The sequence below is a fragment of the Euprymna scolopes genome, chromosome 3 (genome assembly GCF_053919585.1).
Source record: "Euprymna scolopes isolate OS-2025 chromosome 3, ASM5391958v1, whole genome shotgun sequence".
NCBI classification, from domain to species: domain Eukaryota; kingdom Metazoa; phylum Mollusca; class Cephalopoda; order Sepiida; family Sepiolidae; genus Euprymna; species Euprymna scolopes.
This window is the reverse complement of record NC_136484.1, coordinates 47,362,320-47,380,609: the sequence shown is the minus strand read 5'-3', so window position 1 is coordinate 47,380,609 and position 18,290 is coordinate 47,362,320. Positions and strand designations below refer to the sequence as shown.

At 34.4% G+C, this 18,290-nt stretch overlaps 1 long non-coding RNA gene across 1 annotated transcript; it reads left to right on the top strand.

Annotated features, from left to right (window-relative positions):
* Positions 1 to 5,949: 5,949 nt before the first annotated feature.
* LOC145254739 (uncharacterized) lies at positions 5,950 to 17,981 on the top strand. Its single transcript, XR_013863797.1, has 3 exons — positions 5,950 to 6,212; positions 13,180 to 13,295; positions 15,189 to 17,981. It is a non-coding gene; the product is annotated as an uncharacterized LOC145254739 (long non-coding RNA).
* The last annotated feature ends 309 nt before the right edge of the window (positions 17,982 to 18,290 follow it).

The following is an 18,290-nucleotide window of genomic DNA, read 5'->3' as shown; positions in this document are numbered from 1 at the left end:
TACAGACTTTACAAAATGCACTGTCTTTCTTTGTAACCCGAGTTTCGGGAAAACACACATATATATTGGATATATAAATCCTCATGAATTCATAACAAAGTCGCGTTACACGTCCTCGTTTTTATAAGAAGACAATGTCTTCTTTTACCAGTATTTCTTTCTATTTCAGCTCTCCAGTTCTCCCTGTTATCGGAGGCGCCCCGAAGTGGGAGCCTACCGAAATGGTGACCTCTAATTAGTACCCATGTTAATGTATGGTAATAATACCATAATATGGTGAACCCCGTGCGCGTATATACACACAATCTTCAAGAAAAACCCAGGAGAACGAGACGGAGTGAAAAAAGAAATTAAAAAAAAAAAAGAAAGAAAAAACGAACTTTCGAGGACAACAGTAAAACCATACAAAAATAAGGTATATATGAATCCGCTTCCAAAGAAATGTCATATATATATATATATATATATATATATATATATATATATATATATATATATATATATATATATATATAATGCTATTTTTGTGAAACGGTTTTACACTAAAGAAAAAAAAAGTTATTTTACGTGATTTTCATCAGATAAATTGCTAAATTAGAACCAGGCCTAAAAACTATTCTCCGACGAAAGCGGCCCGAGCAGTTAAAACAGATTCACAAACGGTACTCACACACACGTATCGATAGATAGATTAAAACCGTATATAGACCAACTATTAGTAATAAAATTAGACAGACGGAGAAGTCACAGACGGATAAAGTTAATACTAGTGATAAGATTATTAGGACAGACGATACCGACAAAGTCAAAGATGGAATTGCTACTGACACATATAAGTCTAGAGCAGGAAGGAAAGTGACATGGAAGAAGAAAAACGAATACTTTTATTTTTAAACAAAGAACAAAGTCTCCCTGGGATTCTAGTATTTTTCATAACCTTCCAGTGGAGAAGTGTTTGGTGACTGCTTCATCGGTCTTTCCATCCTATTTTATCCTTTTATTATTATTATTATTATTATTATTATTATTATTATTATTATTATTATTCTACTACTACTACTACTACTACTACTACTACTACTACTCCTCCGAATAAACTGGGAGGTGTGTAAGAAGGTTTGTGTGAAATGTGCTGGAAAGTGGTTTGAGGAGGTGCCTAATGAAGTGAGAATAAGTGAGGATGGCAAGGTAGAGGTATGGTAGGACAAAAGTGTCACAACGACCAAGCAATTGGAACATAATCGTCCGGATTTGGTCGTCATTGACGAGGTCTAAAAAAACTAGCAACTTGTAGACTTCTCAGTATCCTGGGACAGGAACGTGGGAGAGAAGGAGAACGAGGAGTGGAGCAATTATGCTCCATTGGCCTTGGAGATAAGGCGTGTACACGGCGTTAAAACACAAATAATCCCAATCCTAGTAGGTACGCTAGGAGTAGTATCAAGTCGTCTGTAAGGACAATTGAAAAAACTGCGAATCTCCGAAAAAAACTCGAATAAGCCTAGAACCCCATCTTCCAACGTAGACCCCTACTACCAGGTCTCCTTCTCCAACATCAGGGGTCTACGTTCCAACCTTCCAGAGGTTGAAACCCAATTGCAGGAGACGAAACCGGACATATTCTTTCTAAGTGAAACTGGAATAGGGTCGATGACTTCCCTAGATGAGTTCATAATTAACGGATACTCTAACTTAACAGCTAAATCTGACTCCCAAGATCGCCATGTGCATGGAATATGTGCCTACATCAAAGATGGCTTCCCGTGTGGCAAGGATATTTCTAGAGAATATCCTAATTTACCCTATATGTGCTTCCGGGTTGCACTTGCTTACACCATTGCATTTATATTTGCCCTCTATCAGCCTCATAACAGCGGAATTACTATCTTTAAGAGTATATCTGAGAAAATAGACCACATCCTGTCTGCACATCCCTCGGCTAACATCCACATCAACGTCCATAACATGGAATGGTTGACCAATTCAAATAAGACAGACGATGAGAGGAGGTTTTGTCATGATTTTGCCATTGCTTATGACCTCACTCAGATGTTCGCGAACTCACCCGTGTGTCCGATACACCCGGTCAATATGCAAGCCTCTTAGACCTTTTTCTCTCAACTTCCCCTAAGCTATGTTCATGTTCCGTTCATTCTCCTCTAGGATCCTCCGACCACTCCGTCGTATCAGTTAAGATAAAAATTAAATATAATAAGTCCCCAGACGTACCCCTCCACCGTACTGTATATCAATACTCTATAGCTGACTGGGATAGCTTCCGTACATTCATATCTGATTTACCTCTGCATTTCATGTTTAAAAAGGATGTGTCCTCTATAGTATCAGATCTGACTGAATGGTTAATTGTAGGCATAGACCAATTCATACCATCTAAAAGATTCCAACAAAAACCTAACAGCCAGCCATGGTTCTCCCCAGAATGTGCTGCTGTTATCGCTGCGCACAGAAATCACTTTTTCCATAACTACCAACGTAATAGATGCACTGAGACAAAAGCTGCTTTCAGGAACGCCAGCAACCACTGTAAAAGAGTAATAAAAAAAATGCAAGAGAGCTATATGCCCAGTATGTTAAATCCAAAGTAGCTGATCAGCGGCTTGGTTCCCACCAGTTGTGGCAAATAACAAATAGGATCCTGAACAGAAGTGTGCGTTCTATCCCAACCATTATCAATGGACCAGAGGTCATTTCGTCAGCATCAGACAAGGCCAAACTATTTGCCAAGAACTTTGCAGCTAATCATATATGCGACGAAGGCCATCAACTCCCCATATTTCCTCCTATAACACAGAACACGCTAGGTAACATACAAATATATGTGCATGGGGTCGCCAAGCTAATCAAGAACCTTGATTCCAGTAAAGAAACTGGCCCTGACGGCATCCCAATTATAGTGTTAAAAAAGCTTCAACCAGAACTTGCTCCCATACTTACGAAACTGTTTAAGCGTTGCCTTAAGGAGAAGTACTTTCCGACTCCCTGGAAAACCTCATCAGTATGCCCTGTATTTAAGAATTCAGGTGATAAGTCATCTCCCTCTCAGTACAGACCAATAAATCTCCTGTGTGTTATGAGTAAGTTGCTGGAATCCATATTAAATAGGGAAATAGTAAACCACCTCAGCAGAAACAATTTTCTTAGTGACACACAATATGGTTTCCGCTCTGTAAGATCTACCGCAGATGTGCTAACGGTTATATCTCACGGGATTAGTGAATCTCTTGACAAAGGCTTCCTTTCTAGGGCAGTTGCTCTTGACATATCAAAGGCCTTCGACAGGGTATGGCATAAGGGCCTACTTCACAAGATTTCCAGCTATGGTGTAGCTGGAAATGTTTTCTACATCATTAAATCATTTCTCTCCGATAGGCTCATAAGAGTAGTAGTCGATGGACAAAAATCAGAGGCCTGCAGTATTAATGCTGGAGTCCCTCAAGGGTCAATCCTGGGCCCAACTCTCTTCCGGATCTACATCAATGACCTCCCTAAAAACACATACTTAAATCATTCCTTAACATCTATGCTGATGACACGACCATCTACGGAAACACATCAAAGGCTGTAAATGACAAAGTTCTCTCTGATTCTCTCTCCTCTGATCTCGAGCGCGTGGTACAGTGGGGGAAGACGTGGCTGGTTACCTTTAATGCATCTAAAACCAAACTCCTATCCTTACATCATCAACGCTCTGGCATCAATTGAAATGGATGGCTCTCGTCTAGGAGAAGCCCCGTGTTTTGACAAGCTTTTGGGTTTGTCTTTTACTCCTGATCTGAAATTGAACACGTACATCAAGTCTGTTGCCAAGGTTGCTAGAAAGATGGTGGGATCCTTCTACCGCTTCAGAAGATATCTCACTACTGATGCAATTCTCTATCTATATAAAAGCCAAGTACGTCCAAGGATGGAATACTGCTGCCATATCCGGGCAGGAGCTGCTAAAAACAGCCTATCCTGCCTTGACAGAGTATAAAATAGACTTCGTGGCTTAGTGGGGGATGCCCTTTTCTCTACCCTGCAACCTCTCTCCCACAGAAGAGAATTGCGAGCCTATCCTTGTTTTTTCGTTATTTCCATGGCAGGTGCTCGTCTGAACTCCAATCTCTGGTCCCCCCTCGCCAATCTTTCACGAAAAACACCCGTCTAGCTGAATCCACTGTGAAAAATTTCCCCCACTCTATATCTCTGCCTAAATCAAAACATGGATTCCATGAACAAAGCTTCTTTCTTAGAACTCTGTTCCGTCTGCCTGCTTCCCACCTGACTACAATTTGGGTGTCTTCAAGTCCAACGTAAACAAATTCCTAATGAACCACCCCCTTAAGTAAACACTTCATCAAATCTCCACACTAACGTACTGTACTTGCAATAACCATTATCCCTGAGTGGCTTCCGGGCCTTAATAAGTGGTGACCACCATGTAAAAAAAAAAAATGTTTTAGGCGGCCTTCAGACTTCTGCTATTTTAGGTACCATTAACATCCTTGGGAAAACCCTTGATCTTTGAAGCTCCTGGTTTGGAGCCGGGATTGGGGGAAATGAATTCCATCCCTTTCCAGGGAGACGTTGATAAACGAAATCATTATTATTATTATTATTATTATTATTATTATTATTATTGTTGTTGTTGTTGTTGTTGTTGTTGCTGTTGTTGTTGCATTGAAAAATGCATCTTTAGATGCCTTGAGGTAAGTCCTTTGTGCCGTTTGGTTTCATCACGTGTTTCAGGTTTTTCGACATCACGTTTGTTCAACCAGAAGCTCAGATTTGCTTTGAATGATAACAAACACCCATTCATAACCTACAAACATGAAAACACTCATTCATAATCTACAAACATGAAATCCGGTATAATTTTATTTGATGGTGACGTTTCCATTCAAGAATCGCCCGGAGAAGAATACATTTGGGCACGTCTGTCATACGAGTGTATAAAGATCATTGTATGATAATCGATGTTGAATTATAAAAAAAGAATGGTATCAATCTCAGCTATCCCTCAGAAAAATGGCATCACCATCCTGCAAAAAAAGAAGAAAAGAAAATGTGATTATACGTTTCCAGGTGATTAAATTATATATATATATATATATATATATATATATATATATATATATATATATATATATATATATATATATGTGTGTGTGTGTGTGTGTGTGTGTGTGTGTGTGTGTGTGTATATATATATATATATTATATATATATATATATATATATATATATATATATATATATATATATATATTATACGATCCTGGAGAGTTGAGGGGCTGTCTATGCTCACTGCACTCCTGTTGAACTGTTTTCCGTTTCCCTGCTTTCCAATTGACTACAATATGGTCGTCTTCAAGTCCAACGTAAACACGTTTTTGATGAACCATTCCTCTTAAGTAATCCAATTTACCAAATTTACACTACTAACGATTCCTGTAATATTTCCCATTGACTATACGCTCTTTAACCCTTATCCTCGAGTGGCCTCTGGGTCTTGATAAGTGGAGATTTCTATGTAAAAAAAATGTGATTTTATGATCTTGCCAGTCATGCTTCGGGTTAATGGTAAAAAATGTAAAACACAAACATCTGGTTGTAAAAATATTTTGTTTATTTAAAATAACATTTTCGATTTCAGAATGACAGTTTTGACATTAGTGACGGCGGATGGGGTGGTGTGTGGAGAAAAGAGTGTCCTTTTATCTATCTATCAATCTATCTATCTATCTATCTTTTCTTGTCTATTGTTATAGTAAAAGTCTGAATTTGTTTGTCACCGTCTCAAATTTTAACGTCATGACTTTTTAATGTAAACATTTGATGACCTTATTATTATTATTATTATTATTATTATTATTATTATTATTATTATTATTATTATTTCCTTTCCTTTTCTTTCCTTTTCTTTCCTTTCTCTTAGTTCTTCCTTAATTTCCTGTCTACCATTTGCTTTTTATCTCTCGCATTCTCTCAACTCGTTTTTTTTTTCAATTATTGTTTCCTCCCCGTCTAAAAAGTGCGACTCATTACGACGCAGCACATCCAGCTTCTTGCACGTCATACCACATCAACCCCAAATTTTGTCTTGAACTGGTCGTCCAGCGTACCCTGACCAACGATCTAGTTATCAAGTGGTGGTTTCATAAACGCAGTACCAATTGGACGATGCCGACAGACCCGAACCCTGGCTGGAGGTAAGCTCAGCGCAGAAGTACTATAGCCCCTCACCCATCCCACGTCTTAGTCAGCGCATACCCACTAACATCGACGGTGCTTTTGTCTCGCTTTAATGTTTGCTTTATTCTGTCGTGTAAGGGCGTACTTGTGTGTGGCTGCTTGCAGAATTGGCGAATGCGTAGCGTGTGAGTTGTCTATTGGCAATCTTTCGCAAAGCATTCGTTTGGCCATTACCAAGAGCAAGTAACTCAATGCAGGCAAATGTACACGAACAATAGATCTAGCATTTGAGTTCCTCTTAGAATACGATGCATTGATATCTCAAATTTAAAAACATTGTAACTCGTGGTTTTCAGACACAAATTATGATGAAACATTTTCAATGGTTTTATTTTGTAATGTAAAAAATCGTAGCTAATTAATTCGATATAAGTCATCTGCATAAAAGAGTCTTTTTCCCATATATTGTCATCAATATAATACGGCCTACAAACCCAATATTTATTGTAGCTCTTCAGTTTCCTTTATGGAAACATGGCTTGTGTTATTAATAACAATAAGTTATTTCTATTCACTTTCTATCAAATGAAATTGTATCCCACTCGGAATTGTTTCACAATGGTGACATTTTTCAATAATGGCCTCGAACAAACAAATAGAAACAACAGTAGCGATTTGCATTCATTAGATATAAGATTTATAATATTATACGTCTTTTGTATATAGCACTTATGACAGCAGACAAGAGTGAATGTTTCAGTAATTCACTTTATCTGTTGCTGGAAAAATATAAACATATTTTCACTCCCTGGAAACGCCGGGGACGAGCGTAATAATATCTAAAAATACGTATCTTAAGAAATTGGAAATTTTAATAAATATATATTTTTCTTAATCTTTAAATTAACCAAGGCCTGCAGAGATAATCAAGTATCTGGCAGAAACATTTATCCATAGCCGAAACGGTTAATAAGTGGTCCATGGATATTTCAAGTTACCATTTACTTATAAACTATGAGTTTCTATTTATTTTATTATGTGATTCATCGGGTTTGTATTACTGTACACACAGATTCGAAAAAGTTGTCAAAAAACAAATATATAACAAATAAATGTTATCAAAGGCAAGATAAGTAACTTTTCTACCAAACTGGATATATTTTTCGTGTTTTTATTCAATGTAACATGTTTATTCAGCTCGAAAAGCATACAGTGTTTACCGATGTATTGGAACATTCAAGATGGCGTCTAATTCTTTCTTTAACACCGTAAGTTTGGGAAAAGATGTTATAAATAAAAAACCGAATAAAATACTGTTAAAAACTCGCTCGATATATGTTACCGTGACATAGGTTGACATATATTCGGCGGGTTTTTAATAGTATTTTGTATAGTTTATTAATTATAACACCTTTTCCCAAACTTACCGTGTTAAAGAGGGTGTGAGACGCCATCTTGAATTTTCGAATACATCGGTAAACACTGTATGTTTTTCGAGCTGAATAAATATGTTACATTGAATAAAAACACGAAAAATATATCCAGTTTGGCAGAAAAGTAACTTATCTTGCCTTTGATAACATTTATTTGTTATATATTTGTTTTTTTTGACAACTTTTTCGAATCTATGTGTACAGTAATACAAACCCGATTCATCTCGATGGGGCAGCAGTGAAAATGTCTCTTTATTCCTTTTTGGGAGATTAGTATATTCTTGAAAACAAAGACGACAATGATGTTCCTGTTAAATTGGATTTAAATTACTTAACTATCCCCAGTCCTTTAAGAAAGATTACTGCTCTACTATACACATAATCAAGATCGGTGGACTTTCTATGACGTGTAGTTTAACATTCGGACAACAAACGAATTGAATGTTATTCTTAAAATTTCTCCCTTGCCATTTGTTTAATCGACTGTCTATTTTTAATATGGAGTTATAGTAAACGCCATCCACCACCAACCATCTCAGATAAACAATCGCACTTTGAAAACTATCTCTGTATTTCACTCTTAGAAAAAACAGAACGGCACTAAAATTGACACTAACGGAATCGTTAATTAAAATTAACAATCCTTTGTGCAAGCTAATCATATCTGATACAAAATCACTTCAGTTTATTCCTAACTTGTCCACCATGTCCGGTTATGAATATTCAACAGTCTTTGTTCTATTGCTGTTCAATGATATATAGGAACACTGGTGACCCTCTCATCAGTAGAAGGTGTGAATGTAAATGGGCTTCCCACTCGTCAGATCTTAACCCTCAGGTTATTATCAGTGAGGTAATCCCAAGGATAATGACTATCAAATCTTCTTAAACTGAAGAGAAATAGCACAACCAAAATCGAGATAGTACCAAAAAGAGAAGTACATCAAAGATATTGACAATTTAGTACACAATTTGGATAGCAGTAATCAATGATAAAACAAAGACTGTTGGAAATTCGTGAGTAAAACTCGGTAAACAAGTCAGATATAAACTGAAATTTATTTGTACCAGATATGATTGAACCACAGAAATAATTTTGAATTTTATTAACAATTCTATAGCTGACATTTTTGCGGGGTCGTCCAATATTATTAAATTGAGTCGGCTTATTATCACAAAATTGGCCCTTATGAATGTTCCTCCTGAGTTGATCAATATCACTGCCTGACTCCAACTGCTACTTCCAGCATTGATATCATCCACCAAGTCCATTCTTGTAACGTGTGATTCTACTTAACCAATCAGAACCTCTGATATCTCTCAATCACTATTCCTGAATTTTTCTTGTTTTTATTTAAATTTTTTCTAAGAATACAGAATTGTCTATTGGTTTTAGTGGAAATATTCTAATTACACTTTAAGGGACGGTTAGAATCTTTAAAAGATCTCTTGGTTAGAATGTATGAGACAGCGCGGAAATACCATGCATCCGCAGCTAGAACAAAACTATAAGGAAATAAAAAAAATGGTCTTCGAATGATTCATCGTAGGTGAACAGATACGAATGGAGTCAAAGTTACTACTATTTTTAAAACAAATTTGGATGCTTAATTCTTCCCCATTGTTTTATCAAGCAGTTGTACGACCAGAATCATCCGTTTATCTTTCATCCCCACAATTCCAATACACATATATATTTCCTCTTCTCTTTTCTGCCATTTGATTCTGAGAGGGACTCATTTAGTTTTATATTGCATGAATTGTAAATTTCGCATGAACGCGATGTTTATGTCTATTGCAATTTTCACAAAATTAAATAACAAGCTTTAATGCTTCTTTGTGGCACGATTAAGTTAATACGAATAGGATTTCATACGTGAAGTATGATTAATATGAGTGATTTTTTTTTTTTGGATAGAAATCTTTTTTTTAAATGTCACTAAAAATGCCATCTTTATAAAGAAAAATTTACAATCGTTATAAATTTGTTTAAATACATTAATTTTGACACAATAATTTTTATAACATTTCTAGTGTATTCATCATAAACTGTGTTTGACACAATTATTTTGTTCAAAGTAATTCATTCGTTTTCTAACTTTCAATAAAAAAAATAATAATAAAGATTAAAATGGCTGACCGTTTTAAGAAATGCGAAATGCATTCTCGTGGATTTAATTTTGTAATTAAATTATTTTTTTAATAGAATTTTAGTTATTCATGATTCTTTGCATTATTTTATTTTAATAACACTCTAAAACTAAATAATAAATAAATATTGAAATGTAAGTTACGTAGAGGCGAGAAACACATATACACATACACAGACATACAAGAGGTTATCACATCAATTTTTATTAATATAGATTTATTCACTGAAAAAAAAAATCCCGTTGCTTATTGTCCCTTTCAATGACTGTAGTTAAAGTAATGTTTATGTTTTCTATTGTGTATCGTTCATTTTGATTGTCGTTTAATTTTAATAATAATTTTTTTATTATCTGTACAGTGTATTTATTTCCATGTATTTTCTTCGTGTTTACTTTTACAGGATATTTTTAGAATTTACAGTTTTATTTTGACATATTTTTTCCTATTTAAAGGGATATAACTTTGTATTAAAAACAACAACAACAACAAAATAAAACCTTGGCAAGAAAATATTTTTTATGCATTAATCAGCTCAGAGCTATCTACCTCTGCTTTGACCAGATGACCACAAACGAGAACATTCAAATGAAGGACGCTCAACGACGTCGCATCAGCGACAATTAAAACTTTCCAATGTCATAATAATTCTCTCAGTTGTAAAATTGTTGAATAAATCATTGGCAATTCTGATTGTTCTATTCTATTAAGATATTCGTTCATTTGAGACTCTAAAACATTCGAGGAATTGTAAAAATTGGTACGAGCAAAAAAATCCGGAATAAAGATGGGGGGCGTAGTATTGAAAACCGGTTTATCATAATTTTTTGTAGGTTTTCGACTGCTTTTTTTTTATTATTATATTTGGAAGATTAAAGACTAAAGTTAATTTCCAAAAGGAAAAAAATATTTTTACACATGAAAAAAAAAAAAAAAATTATAATGAAAAATGCTTTCACGGTAACCCGGTGAGCTAACAAATTCAGCTAAATGTTAAAGTTAAATAAATTCATTGTAAACATCCTTTGAAAGATAAAAACTTGTTTTCTGGGTCTGTTTCAAAGATAATTAGTAAAGTAAAGTCCTAAAATACTGAATTTAAAAAAAAAAACACACCCTGTTTGTACAAAAAGTAACTTAATTAGTTCCAAAAGCGAGAAATTCACGCTTCGTTCAACCAAAACAAAACGAAGTCATCGTCATATCGATTATGCAGAAGCCCAAAATGTCAGAAAGTCAAAAGGCTGTCTGAAAATGGCGTCAGATAGTTAAAAAGAGGTAGTGGGTGCTGGCCTTTTTCCCCCGCCGTGCATTCGTACATTCCTATCGTGAACGTTTGTATATTTTTTTACTATTTTTTAATGTAATTATTTTACTATGTTCTGCTTTTAAATTAAAAAATAATTATTTTTCAAGATTATATAAAAATTATGTTATGCCGAAAGTTTCACAGGGTGTTTTTTGCTTAAACAAAATAATACATTTCCACTAGGATTTCAATAAAACTAATTGTTCATTATATTTCGTGATCATTATTTGATAAATAGTGAAAGCTTCATTAAAATTGGTTAATTTTCTGATTTTTTGTTGAATTTTTAAGTAAAGGGAGGGGTCAAAATGTTTATACATTTTTAGCAGCGACATTTATTTTGCACGTACTTAGAAAGAAAATAAAAATGTGATTTTTTTTTCACACCATTTTTTTCAATTACTTTATTTAATGATTATAACATTGATAAAAAAAAACACATTTTTATTACAATTATTCGAATGTTTTGAAAAATTACAATATCATCGCATTTGATATTTTTTATTAATGTTATCAAAGTTGTAACCAGTAAGTAAAAATCGACAGATTCGACATCTACTTAATCCCAGAGTTTGATGGATCTGCCACTGAAATATTTGTCGTCGAATGGATTGAGAAGGTTGAGCATATATTATTTAATTATTTGAATTCTTTTGAAATGAGTACTTTGTATATTTTATTTATTTATTCAGCATTCCTAGCCCGTTGCGGTTACTAACCTGACGATGGTCAGATGAATAGTTGGCCGAAACGTCGTTAAACAACAACTATAAAAAAGATGAAGATAATAGTCCGCAAATAAATAATTAATTAAATAAATAAATAAATAAAGGCTGAGCATATTTGTAAGTTGTGCAAAAAAAAAAAAAAAAAAAAAAGAGTCAGCAACAGTTATCCCGTTCAGGTTAACCAAACGAGCATATGCAGTGTACCGATATCCGTACCTGTCGCACCTTTTCTACATCGGAGGACGATGAAGAAGATAACATACCATTCAAATATGACCTTGACCCTCCACTGCCCCTTAGGAAAAGCTCAGAAACGCTGCTTACGGAACCAGAAAAGAAGATGATGGAATCGGCAGGTGGCAATAGTGGAAGTGGAAATAAGGAAGTTACCCCTTCGATCTTATGCAGAAGTAATCGTCGAAGGCGATCACCGCCTTCCTGCTAGCTGCTTTAAAACTATTTTAATGAAATGTGCTCTAATGAACTAGTTGCACTTGTGCTCCCCCAATGTACATATCCCCGACAAACCCGCTTAACAACAAAATCACACCCCTTTACTGTTCAGTTCCCTAAATGCCAGAAATCTTTCTACTCTAATAGTTTCTTCCCTCGAACAGCTATACTTTGGAATTTCCTTCCTGCTATCTGGCTGTACTGATATGCAGAAGTTTAAACGTAACATAAACCAACATCTTGTTAATCTTTCCTAGGTATGGTCCTAAATAGTAGCCCTTTACGTCCAAGTGGCGATATGCTTTGGTAAGAGTGAACGTGAATAAAAAAGTTGTGTGGTAGTGATATCTGAAGGTGTAATAGAAGGTATTATTTATAGAAACGGTCGCGGTTTTCTTTAGCCTGTCAGGTGACATGATCGGGGAAGATGGACGAAGAAAAGAAAAACTGAATTATGTAGATAGATTATTTATATACATGTGATAGTAATTTGCGCAAGAGAGAAATAGAGGTTATTAGAAAGACAAATTGGAGAGAACATGCAGTCGAGTTTTTGTACAGCAGACAGAGGGCACAGACATTGAGAGTTGATGTCGTGAATTACGGTTTAAGTTAAGAAGAGTTTGTATGAATTGTGACGTTGATGAAAAGTTCTAACATGTTTTGGTGTTTTTTTTTTTTAACCATTTACAGTTTCTGATTTTAATTTCTCCCGATCTCTGTTACTTAGGGATGATGATGATCATCATCATCGTCGTCGTCGTCATTTGAAATTTATTTCAAAATCACACCTAAATTGTCATGTATATTGTTTGCAGTCTGCTTCTCCTGGTGTCATTATACAAATGAGATTCGTTATTTCATTTGCATTTTGTACTGTCGTTGAAATTTGTTTGATTTTTTTTTCTTCTAGGGCGGCTCGTGAGTTCCAAGCTTGCATCAGTAACCTGGGCGAATGTCGAGGGATGCCGAAAAATGTAATTGAACGTACCATCCGAAAGATTGTCGACTCTGGATGCAAGTTACACGGTAAATCGTTTAATACACACTTTTCTACCGATTTGATAAGAATATGTCGAAAAAAGCCACTGACCCAACGGCATAATTTGAAGTTTTCCTAATCTTTCGAAGCAGAAATTCATACGGACTGTTGTTCTGTTAAAATGAACTAGTGCGTCTTTCCGTAAAATTGTGTTTAATCACGATCGCAACTTTACGCTAAATTGCATCTAACTAGGACCGTCATTTTCCATAAACATCATCAGTTTTGCGCGAGTTATGTTTAAGAATATTTAATTTCTCTAATAGACGTATTCAAATATTAAAACTGCCATTCAAGGGTTGACATAAATACACGGCAAAATATGCATCGAGTGTAAAAGACACGATATTTATTTAAAAATAAATGCATATATAATAAAACAAAAGAAAGGTTTCCAACAACTGATTTTCATGGTCGATAATTCTTCTCAGTCCACATGACTTGAAAAAAAAAGGATATAGAATATACTGCCAAGAAGGTAGGTTGCCTTTAAAAAGTTTTCACATCTGCCAATATCTTATATCTATATTAAGCAACAATTCGCCCGTGTATTGCTGCCACGTCTGCATGGAGCACCAATCACCGGCCTTTCCATCTTATATAGGGTGTAAAAAAGGAAACAAATTATAACTTAATAGGTCCCCTACAAGATGCCAAACTAGTGTTGCATACCTGTGCTTGTTTTACTAGTACTCCCACAGAATGTGATCCTCAAGGAAAAATTTCCGGACCCGCTGAATTAGTAGCAAAATATTAACTCTTCACTGTAAAGGTCCCTAGTTACCGGAAATGCCTATAACAGTGAAGTAGTTAAATGTTTTGTTTAATAAAAATTACAATATCGTAGAAAAAAAAATGTAGTCGAAAAAAAAAAATTGAGGTGTCCTAAATGCTCATCTGAAAAACTGAATTAATCTCTTAGTAAAATGGGGTTATCTCCCTTAGTACAATGACGATGATTGCAAAAGCGCCGGATTTTCTATTCTAATAACTTTCCTCAGCTGGTCTGAGAAAGTGTTTAAGAATATTTTATTTATCTAATAGATATATGCACCTGTAATAACTGCTATTTAAAACAAAGGGTTGATATAAATACATGAAAAGTGTACATAGGGTTGTAAAAGACACACTATATACAAATAAACAAAGCATATACAGTGTAACTCGAATATAAGAGACTCGATTACAATAAAACGGATATAAGAGAGATTTTCTCTGGTCCCAAATTAGAGCCTGAGTTAATGCATAGGGTAACCCGGATATAAGTGTAACCCGGATATAAGAGCGTTATGTGGCCCTTGTAAGAAGTCTCTTATATCCGGGTTACACTTTATAATAAAACTAAAGAAGCTTTTTTCAACCACAGAATTCTATGGCTGGTAGCATCCTTCTTGCTGTTCAACGTTGAAACTCCTCTACCTGAGATTCGCAGGCAACATGAATTGGTAAATATAGATGTTACCAAGAAGGTATATTTATACATGAATTGGTAAATATAGATGTTACCAAGAAGGTATATTTATCCAACATGAATTGGATAAATATAGATGTTATCAAGAAGGTAGACTGAGAGACTGTTTAGTTATGATGCCGAAAAGCCGAGAGTGAACTAAAGATATTTAGATGCATTTGGTTAAGCAGTTCTTTTTGCCAACAACAGTGACAAAGTTCGCTCATAATATCAGCAGCAGTTTGATTACGTCCCTTATAATAGAAAAAAAGCGAATTAATCAGACAAAAGATGAAATGAACGTATTGATCAGATCGAACTTTAAAACTATTCACTTTATTTTTTAATTTCATAAGATATATTGTTATGTTTGTAGTTTATTAAACGTTTCAATTCTTGTTCTGTTTTTTATTTATTTATGTTTTTTTAGGTGGTGCCACGACCCAGAAAGCTCAGATGATTTCAGTGCTTCTTCCTTGTCTGCTGTTGGGCCAATACTTTCGATTACGGATTTAGTGGCGATACGAGGATAACGACGGCAGAAAACGCAATCAGCAGTAAAAAATAAATAAATAAATAAAATAAAAAATAATAAAAAAAAAAAGAAAATGTCGGTCAAGAAATTCTGGACACAAACGCCGTCGAAGACAAACAGAGGAAACCAGAAAACGAAAAACAAACCAAAAATAAAAGTAACGGAACACAAGAACATATTGATCCGCCCGTTTAATCAGTGTGTTTATTGATAAAAATAATATTTCAAACTTAAACTAAATAAAAGATAGATTAAATAAAATACTGTTTCAAACTTAAACGTGACAGACCGATGGACAGAACGACCGACCGACCGACCGACGAACACACGGAGACTTTTCTATATACGTGTCTAAACATACGAATCTTTTTGTCGAAGAGCCCTGCCTAAAACAAAATGTTTTATTACTCAAGATAATGGAATCCATTCATGTCAAACTCATACAGCTAGCTATACATCATTCCACAATACGTTCCACAGTGGCGTTTATTCTGTATTTTTAAGGCTGGAAATTAGGATTTCATCGATCACAAACTGAAAAATTGGACGCTAACCATAAACTTAACCCCAAAACGTAGCCCTAACCATATCTATGTATAGATGTCTCAATGTCGAGACCTAGATCTTAACTTTATCCCTAAGCCGAAGCATGTCTAGACAGGACTCACTGTAGATATATGGGTCTTAACCCTAACCGTAATCAAACTTACCTCTAACCTGTTGCATGTTTAGAAGGACTAATAAAAAGATATGTTAAAGGTATGTATACGAACCGTGCATGATTTGTGGATTTATTTATTAAATTATTTTTCTATTAATGACGGGGCTGTTGTAAAATAAAGATCCCAGAAATAATAAATGGAACTTAAGCATGACAAATCGACGAACGGACAAGGCAACCGACACAGAGGTAGACACACCTATTGAGAAAGATACGTCTAAAATGTTTTTTCAAACTTCAGCGAGACTGGGCGACGGACACACCGTCTTATAAATGTAATTGGACACATTTGAACAAATGAAATGAAAGTGAAAGTAATTGTTTTAAACAATGAAATTAATGGCACTTGTGCACTACTGCGAAGTAACCACTTTTTTGGTTTTCGGTTGGGAGATTTGGAGAGTGCACAGCAGAGGCAGACAACTTTCATTCATTCATGACAAACAATAAAGTTTAATGGTTATTTATATTTTATTATTTACGAAAATTTCCAAATTTTGACTTTTTTACGAAAAAATAATTTTTTTAATCTCTGTTTTTTGTGTAAATTTTTTTTTTATTTATTAGAATTTAATTGCATTTATTTTAGTTCAAAAAATGTGTAACAAAGACTTTCTATAAAAAAAAAATACATGCATTTATTTTTCGTTTACATTTATTGAGTTTTCGATTCGGTCCTGAAATTGCATTTGTCTGCCCCTGATGTGCACTCTCCAAATCCCCAAACTGAAAACCAAAAATGTAATTCCTTCGCAAGAGTGCACAAATGCCAAACTAATTTTAACGCTTGATTGAAAATAAATTTCACCAAATATCATAGAATTATCTGAACTTAACAGTCACTTTATTATAAATTACGTCCCCCGTTTAATCTTAGAATAATTAATAGCCTCTAATACCAGAGTATGGGGTGCATGGTTCACATAATGAATATCGACGGGATCAGCTGTGCCTGATTCAACTCATTGAATAAACGTATGAAACTGAATTCACCATTTAAACTTTAGAAAACAAATTGGTCTTTAAAGGGCTCTAAAATTAAATTGGGCTTTAAAGGTCTCTAAAATGTCAATCATCCTGAAAATATGGCTGACACAAAAGTACAATAGAGAAAGATAGAGATTTTTTAAAAATGTTCGTATTGCCTCCCATATTTAAAATGAGTGGCTTGTTCTCTTTTTTCTTTTTTTTTTTTTAACTATCTTTAATGTTTTTTTTTTTTTTTTTTTTTTTTTTTTTAAATAACTTTAACACTGGCACTGTTATGTGAATAACAACGTGGTACGATGTGACAGTTAAAAATATGTAATAATAGCAACGCAACTCTTGGATAATCAAGACATTTGTATCGCGGAGGAAGGTGCAATATTCTGACGATTTCGAAGTCAATTTTGGCATTATTAACGTCACTAATGTAACGAGAAAGTTCATTAAAGTAATTTAAGTAATAATAAAATTAAATTAAATTTTAACAGGAAAGTCATATTAAAACAAGTACATATTCTTAACCCCCACACTAACCCCGTCCAGGTGGCTATACGAAAAAGAAATAATAAATAATTATAAGAACAATGGAGGATGTGTACGCATCGTGAATATGTCAGAACCATTAAAAGTCAATTTAGTCTAATGGATCTTTAAACCTTAAGCGCTCCATGTTCTTGATGTTTGTGATTTGGAGTGCTTAATCAATAATAGGGAGAAACAGATTTTTTTATAGTTATTTTTGGTCGCACCGCGGATTGGGAAATTAAATATGAATATTTTTTTAATGATGCTTTTAAATGATGTTTAACATTGTTGCCAGTTAATTAAGAGAAACCATGAACATGTGTAAATATTGCAAACGAAATCGACAAATATTTGTTGACGATTCTGATTCCTCAAAATGCTTTAATTCTATCATGTTCGGAAAAGAAAGACACAGGAAATAAATTCATAAAATCACACACAAATGTTTTATTGTTTTATTGATTTATTTATTTTACATATAGTTCAGTATTGATGAGAAAATGTTATGGTGTGATGCACATCTATCTTATTTCGGGAATATATGGACTCTTTCAGACAACATGAATAGAGTCACAACTTAGTGCTGTAGTAGTGATGGCCACAGTATCGGACGCAGAGTTTCTATAACATACTATTCCTGCATTTTCTGTAAATACAGTTTTGTAAATATATATATAATATATATAAATATACTACCGTGTTGGCTTAATTATTTTTATTCATTTAAGGTCACAACACTGGCGACGAGGATTCGAACTTATACC